This window comes from Carlito syrichta, unplaced genomic scaffold (assembly GCF_000164805.1).
Source record: "Carlito syrichta isolate Samal-C Ts95f unplaced genomic scaffold, Tarsius_syrichta-2.0.1 Scaffold301937, whole genome shotgun sequence".
In the NCBI taxonomy this organism is placed as follows: domain Eukaryota; kingdom Metazoa; phylum Chordata; class Mammalia; order Primates; family Tarsiidae; genus Carlito; species Carlito syrichta.
The window spans coordinates 156,717-162,991 of record NW_007246033.1 but is presented as its reverse complement, the minus strand read 5'-3'; positions in this window follow the sequence as shown (position 1 = coordinate 162,991).

Below are 6,275 nucleotides of genomic sequence, written 5' to 3'. Positions count from 1 at the left end.
GTTGGTGCTCCTATGTTGGGTGCATATATGTTTAGGACGGATATTTCTTGTTGATGAATTGAACCTTTTGTCATTATGTAGTGATCTTCTGTATCTTTTTAGTTTTTGATAGCTTGAAGGGTATTTTGTCTGATATTAAGATTGTGACTCAGCCGGGCTCGGTGGCTCAGCCTGTAATCCCGTGCCTTTGGGAGGCTGAGGTGAGTGAATTGCCTGAGCCCACGGGTTTGAGACCCACTTGGGCAACTTGGCGAGACCTCATCTCTACAATAAATAAAAAAATTAGCCGGGTGTAGTAGCGCATGCCTGTAATTCCAGCTACTTGGAAGACTGAGGAGGAAGGATCACCGGAGCCCAGTTGGTCTAGGCTGCGGTGGCTGGGAGCAGCCACTGCACTCCAGTCTGGGCGACAGAATGAGACTCCAACTCAAAAAAAAAAAAAAAGATTGTGACTCCTGCTTTCTTGTGTTCCATTCTCCTGAAATTTTGTTTCCCATTCTCTTACTTTGAGTCTGTGAGTGTTCTTTCTGGTGAGTTGAGTTTCTTGGAGAAATATATTGCTGCCTCATGATATTTTATCCATTATGCCATTCTATGTGTTTTTAGTGGTGCATTTAGCCCATTCACATTCAGGCTAATTATTGAAATGTGAGAGTTTATGCCTGTCATGAGGTTCTTATGGAGTTTGTTGTTGTTGTTGCTATTTGTATGTTTTCTTTCTTTTGATTTTTGGATTGATTCATGTGTGTGTTTTCAATCTTTTTCCTGCATTTTTGTGAAAGTTGTTGTTGTTCTTTTTTTCCTTTCTTCTATGTTTAATACTTTCTTAAGTGTTTCTTGTAGAGCTGGTCTGGAGGCAGCATAAGTTCTTAGGGATTGAATGTCTGGAAAAGATTTTAATTCCCTATCACAGATGAAGCTTAGCTTAGCTGGGTAGATAATTTTTGGTCAAAATTGTTTTTCCTTGAGAACTTTGAAGATTGGGCTCCAAGCTCTCCTTGCTTAAAGTATTTCTGTAGATAAGTCTCCTGCTATTCTAATTGGTCTTCTCTTGTAGACAGTCTGATCTTTTTCTCTTGCTGCTTTTAGGATTTTTTCTTTTATACCTACTTTGTGTAGGTGAATTACTGTGTCTAGGAGTTGGTCTACTCATTTGCTGTCTTGCAGGGGTTCTCTGATTCTCTTTTGTTTGAATTGCTCCATCACTGATGAGATGAGGGAAGTTTTCTTAGATAATTTCATGGAATGTTTGTTCCAGGGTGGTCTCTGTCTCTCTTGCTGCCTCAGGTAATCCAATGAATCTTTATTCAGTCTCTTGAAATAATCACTCATCTCTTTAAGGTTTTACTCTGTCTTTTTAAACTTCTTTTCTATGTTTTTGACAGTTTGGGTAGTTCCATATTTTGGTCCTCAAGCTCTGAGATTCTTTCTTCTACTTGGCTAATTCTGCTTTCCATGCTTATCAGTTTGTTATTTATTTCATTCACTGTATTCTTTATTCCTGTGATCTCAGTTATCAACTCCTTCATTCTTTCCTCTTGTCTCTCCTCAAGTCTATTTATTCTCTCTATTACTGTCTTGATATCTGAGTTTGGGTTTGAGACCAGTCACTTTGGGAGCTCTTCATTGTTTGCATTCTGAAGTCTGTATTCTCAGTGTCTGACCTCTCAGGGGGCTGTGTGAGACCCATATTCTTCTTTTGGTTTTTCTTCATTTTTGTAGATTTTCCTCCCTGCCCGCCCCCACTTCTTTAATTCTGTTTTTCAGGGATTGGGGAGGTAGATTTTACTTCTGCTTTCTCAATCTCCTATTCTTCCTTATGTGGATCCTCTGGCTCTGTTCAATTCTTAAGCTGGACTGTGGTAGATGGCTATACTTTCTGCAGTTTTGAGAATTAATTGAGGGAGGAGCTGTGATTTAGAAAGTATCTGCAGATCCCATATCCACTGATAGTTGTGTGGGACCCTGGAACTCATTGCCCACTGCCTTACAATCTGTCCATGCAGTGGGGGTATAGGTTTGCTCCCTGAAAGCAAAATGAGGTAGGAAAAAGGAAGAGGAGGATGAGAGGAAGGTGGGGAGAGAGGAGCTAGAGGGAAAATAGACAGATGTACGAACCAACAAATGAAAAAAGATACAAAAAAAGGCAGAAAAGAGTAAAAAAAAAACTAAAACATGCACACAGTCATACAAAGTATTGCTATACCTTCCCTCAAAAATACTCATACACAGATAGAAAATCTTTAAAAAAAAGCAATAAAATAACAGTAACAAAGCAAGTACAAGAATGTTATTGAAAACTGAAAGAGAGAAAACAACTAAAACTAAAAACAAACAAACAAAAATAGTAAGACAAACAGACAAAAAAACGATAGGAAAAAACTCACTCTGTGGTGGTTCCTATAAGTCCAACTTCCTTTCGGCTCTGATCTCTAGCCCCTCCCCTCTGTTCTCAGAGTAGGCTCACTGGGAGTCCAGATCTGATCCACCTTCCGCCCACAGTAGGCCTGGGGCATCTGACCCAGCCTGAGAGAAGCCCTATTAAGTCCACCTATCAAGTCTGCCACTCAGTCTGCCACCTGCCTGTGTCAGATTCAGCGTAGGGGAGGGATGTCTGTCTCTCCAAGTTTGATGAGATTACCTTAGGTCCCATGTTGGAGGCTGGGTGGAGCTGGGCAGGGCAATGCAGGTCTCTGCCTGGTCCTAGGACAGAGAAAATGACTTGTCAGCATTTCCTCACAGGGGATCAGGCTCCTCTCCAGCTCTCCCAGATCTTCTCTCTCCACCAATGGGATCAGGGCTCCAGCTGCTTTGCTGTCACAGGTGATGGTGTCACCAGGTACCAGGTGGTAGGAATCAGCTGTATTAGGCAGACTGTTCTCAGGAGAGTCACAAGAATGGCAGACGATCCTGCACACCAGTGGCTCCGATCTCAGGGTGGAGAGGGTTTGCAGTCACCTCCGGGTGCATGAACACGAGTCTCCCCTCAGATGGATTTTCACTCACCCACCAGCACACACTTACTCACTCCGAGAGTCATTATTGACACTGGCTTTTACAGAGACTCTTACAGTCCAACCTGTCTGGTCGCCATCTTTCAGAAGTCACAGCATTATTTTCAAGTAATCACAGAATATACACCAAGAAGGATAACATCCTGGCCCATTAAATCTCAACAAATTTAAAAGAATTAAATCATACAGGGTGTATCATACCATAACGAAATCAAAGCAGAAATCAAAAACAGAAATATAATAGAAAAACAAACACTTGAAAACTAAAGTCTCTTTTAAATAATCCATTGGTCAAAGGGGAAATCTAAATGGAAATCAAAACTACATTGAATTGTATAAAATGAAAATGTCAAAACTTGTGAGATGCAGCAAAAACAGTGTTAAAGGGAAATGTATAGTACTAAAAGCTTACATTAAAGAGCAGCAAAGTGTCTCAAATTAAAATCTAGAATTTTACCTCAAAAATCTAGAAAAAGAAGAGCAAAATAAACCCAAGGAAAGCAGAGGGAGGAAATAATAAAGAAGAGTAGAAATCAGTGAAACTGAAAACAGAAAAAAATAGAGATGATCAGTGAAAGAAAAAGATTTTTTTTGTTTTTTTGTTTTTTTAAAGCAGGTTTATTAAGAGGACAGAAAAGCTCCCACAGAGGGAGGGGACCTGAAGGGGTTGCCCAAAAGATGGGCTTTTTTAGAAAAAAAAAATCAATAAAATTGACAAATCTCTATCAAAGCTGACAAATTAAAAGGAAGAGGAAACACAAATTACTAATATTAAGGAATAAAACAGGAAATATCCCTACAGCTCCTACAGACATCAAAGGCATAATAAGAGAATACTACACACATAAATTAGACAACTTAAGGTAAAATAAACCATTCTTCAAAAAACACAAACTACCCCAACTCACACAGTATGAAATAGATAATTTGAATTGAATCTAATTTTAAAACTTCAGAAAAAGAAATCTCCAAGTTTTACTGTAGAATTCTACCAAACATTTAAAGAAGAAATTATTCTACTTGCTCTAGTCCCAAAAACAGAAGTGGAAATACTTTCCAATTAATTTTAGGAAGCCAAAATTATCCTGATATCAAGATCAGACATAAGAGCACACACAAAAGACAGATGGGGAGGGAGGGGGAGAGAAAGCTACAGACCAATAGCCTTTATGAATATAATTGCAAAAATTCTTGACAAAATATTAGCAAATATATTTCAGCACTGTATCAGTGGGGAGTTATACACTCTGACCTCATGGTGTTTATTCCAGGGATGAAAGACTGGTTCAGCATTCAAAATCAATGTAATCCACCATATTAACAAGATAAAGGGGGGAAAAAATCACTTGATTCTATTAATTGATGCAGAAAACACTTTATAAAATTCTGAACCTATTCATGATAACAATGATCAGAAGACTAGAAATAAGAGGAACTACCTAAAATTGATTTTAAGAAAACTTAAAAAAAAAATTCTACAACTAATGCTATATTTAATGATGAAGGACTGAATGCTTTCTCTTAAGATCAGGATCAAACCAAGGAAGTCCCATCTCACCACTACTACTGAACATAGTCCTGGACATTCGAGCTAGCACAATAAGGCAAGAAAAAGAAATAAAAGGAAGAACTAAAACTGCCTCCATGTGATGATAGCATGATTCTCTGCATAAAAAAATTTCAAGGAATCCACCAAAAACAAATAAACAAACAAAAAAACCAATTAAGAAAACTTCTAGAACCAATAGGTGAGTTCGGTTAGGTCACAGAATAAAAGATTAACATACAAAAGTCAATTATACTTTCATACACTAGCAATGAACAGGCATAAAAAGAAATTTAAAACATAATACCATTTGTAGTTATACAATAGAATGAAACACTTGGGTTTGAATTTAACAAAGCATGTTCAGAACTTATACGCTTGAAACTATAAAATGCTAATGAAAGGAAAAAAATCAAAGACCTAAATAAGTGTGAACATAAATTGTGTTCGTAGATTGGGAGACTCCCATATAGCAAAGATGTTAATTCTTCCCAAATGCCTATACAGTTTTAACACAATTCCTATCGAAATCCCAGCAAAATTTATTATAGATATACACAGTTTATTTTAAAATTTACATGGAAAAAAGAGTGGAACTAGGAAGCTAACATAATTTTCAAAAAGGGAATAATATGGGAAAAACTCAGTCTACCTAGTTTCAAGTCTTGTTACTTAGCTGCAGTAGTCAGGACTGAATGGTATTGGTAGAGAGATGGACATATAGATCAATGGAAAAAATAGGAAATCCAGAAACAGACCCACAGATATGCGCAACTGATTTTTGACAAAGGTGCAAAAGCAATTCAATAGGAGATGGACAATCTTTATCAACAAAGTAGATATTCACAAACAAATAAAATTAACCTTGACCTAAATGTCACATCTTATGCAAAAAATTAACTCATAATAAAACATAGATATAAATGTAAAACCATAAAACTTTGAGAAGAAAACATAGGGGAAACTCTTCAAGATCTAGGATTTGGTAAAAAGTTCTTAGACATGCCACCAAAAGCAAGATTTATGAAAGAAAAATCAAAAAATTGAATTGTATTAAAATTAAAAACTTTTGCTATCCAAAAGACCCTTGTAAGAGGATGAAAAGATAAGCATCATTAATAAAACAAACAGGGGGTTGGGTGCAGTGGCTCAAGCCTGTAATCCCAGCACTTTGGGAGGCCGAGGTGAGAGGATTGCCTGAGTACAAGGGTTCAAGACCAACCTGGAAAACTTGGCAAGACCTTGTCTTAAAAATAAAAGAATAAAAATAAATAAAACAAATAACAACAGATGCTGGTGAGGATGTGGAGAAAAAGGTATGCTTCTACATTGCTGGTGGGAATGAAAACTAGTACAACCTCTCTGGAAAGCAGTGTGATGATTTCTGAAAGAACTAGAAATTGATCTTCCATATATCCCAGCAATTCTCCCATTGGGAATATACTGAGAGGAACTCAAATCATTCTACAAAAAAGATACCTGCAAACGAATGTTTGTTGCAGCTCTATTCACAATAGCAAAAACATGGAACCAACCATGCTGCCCATTGAAGCTGGACTGGATAAAGAAAAATGTGGTACGTATACACAATGGAATATTATGCAGCCGCAAAGAAGGACAAGCGTTGGACTTTGCAACTTGGATGGATTTAGAGTTGATCATACTCAGTGATCTATCACAGAAACAAAGAACAGAGTACCATATGTTCTCACTCA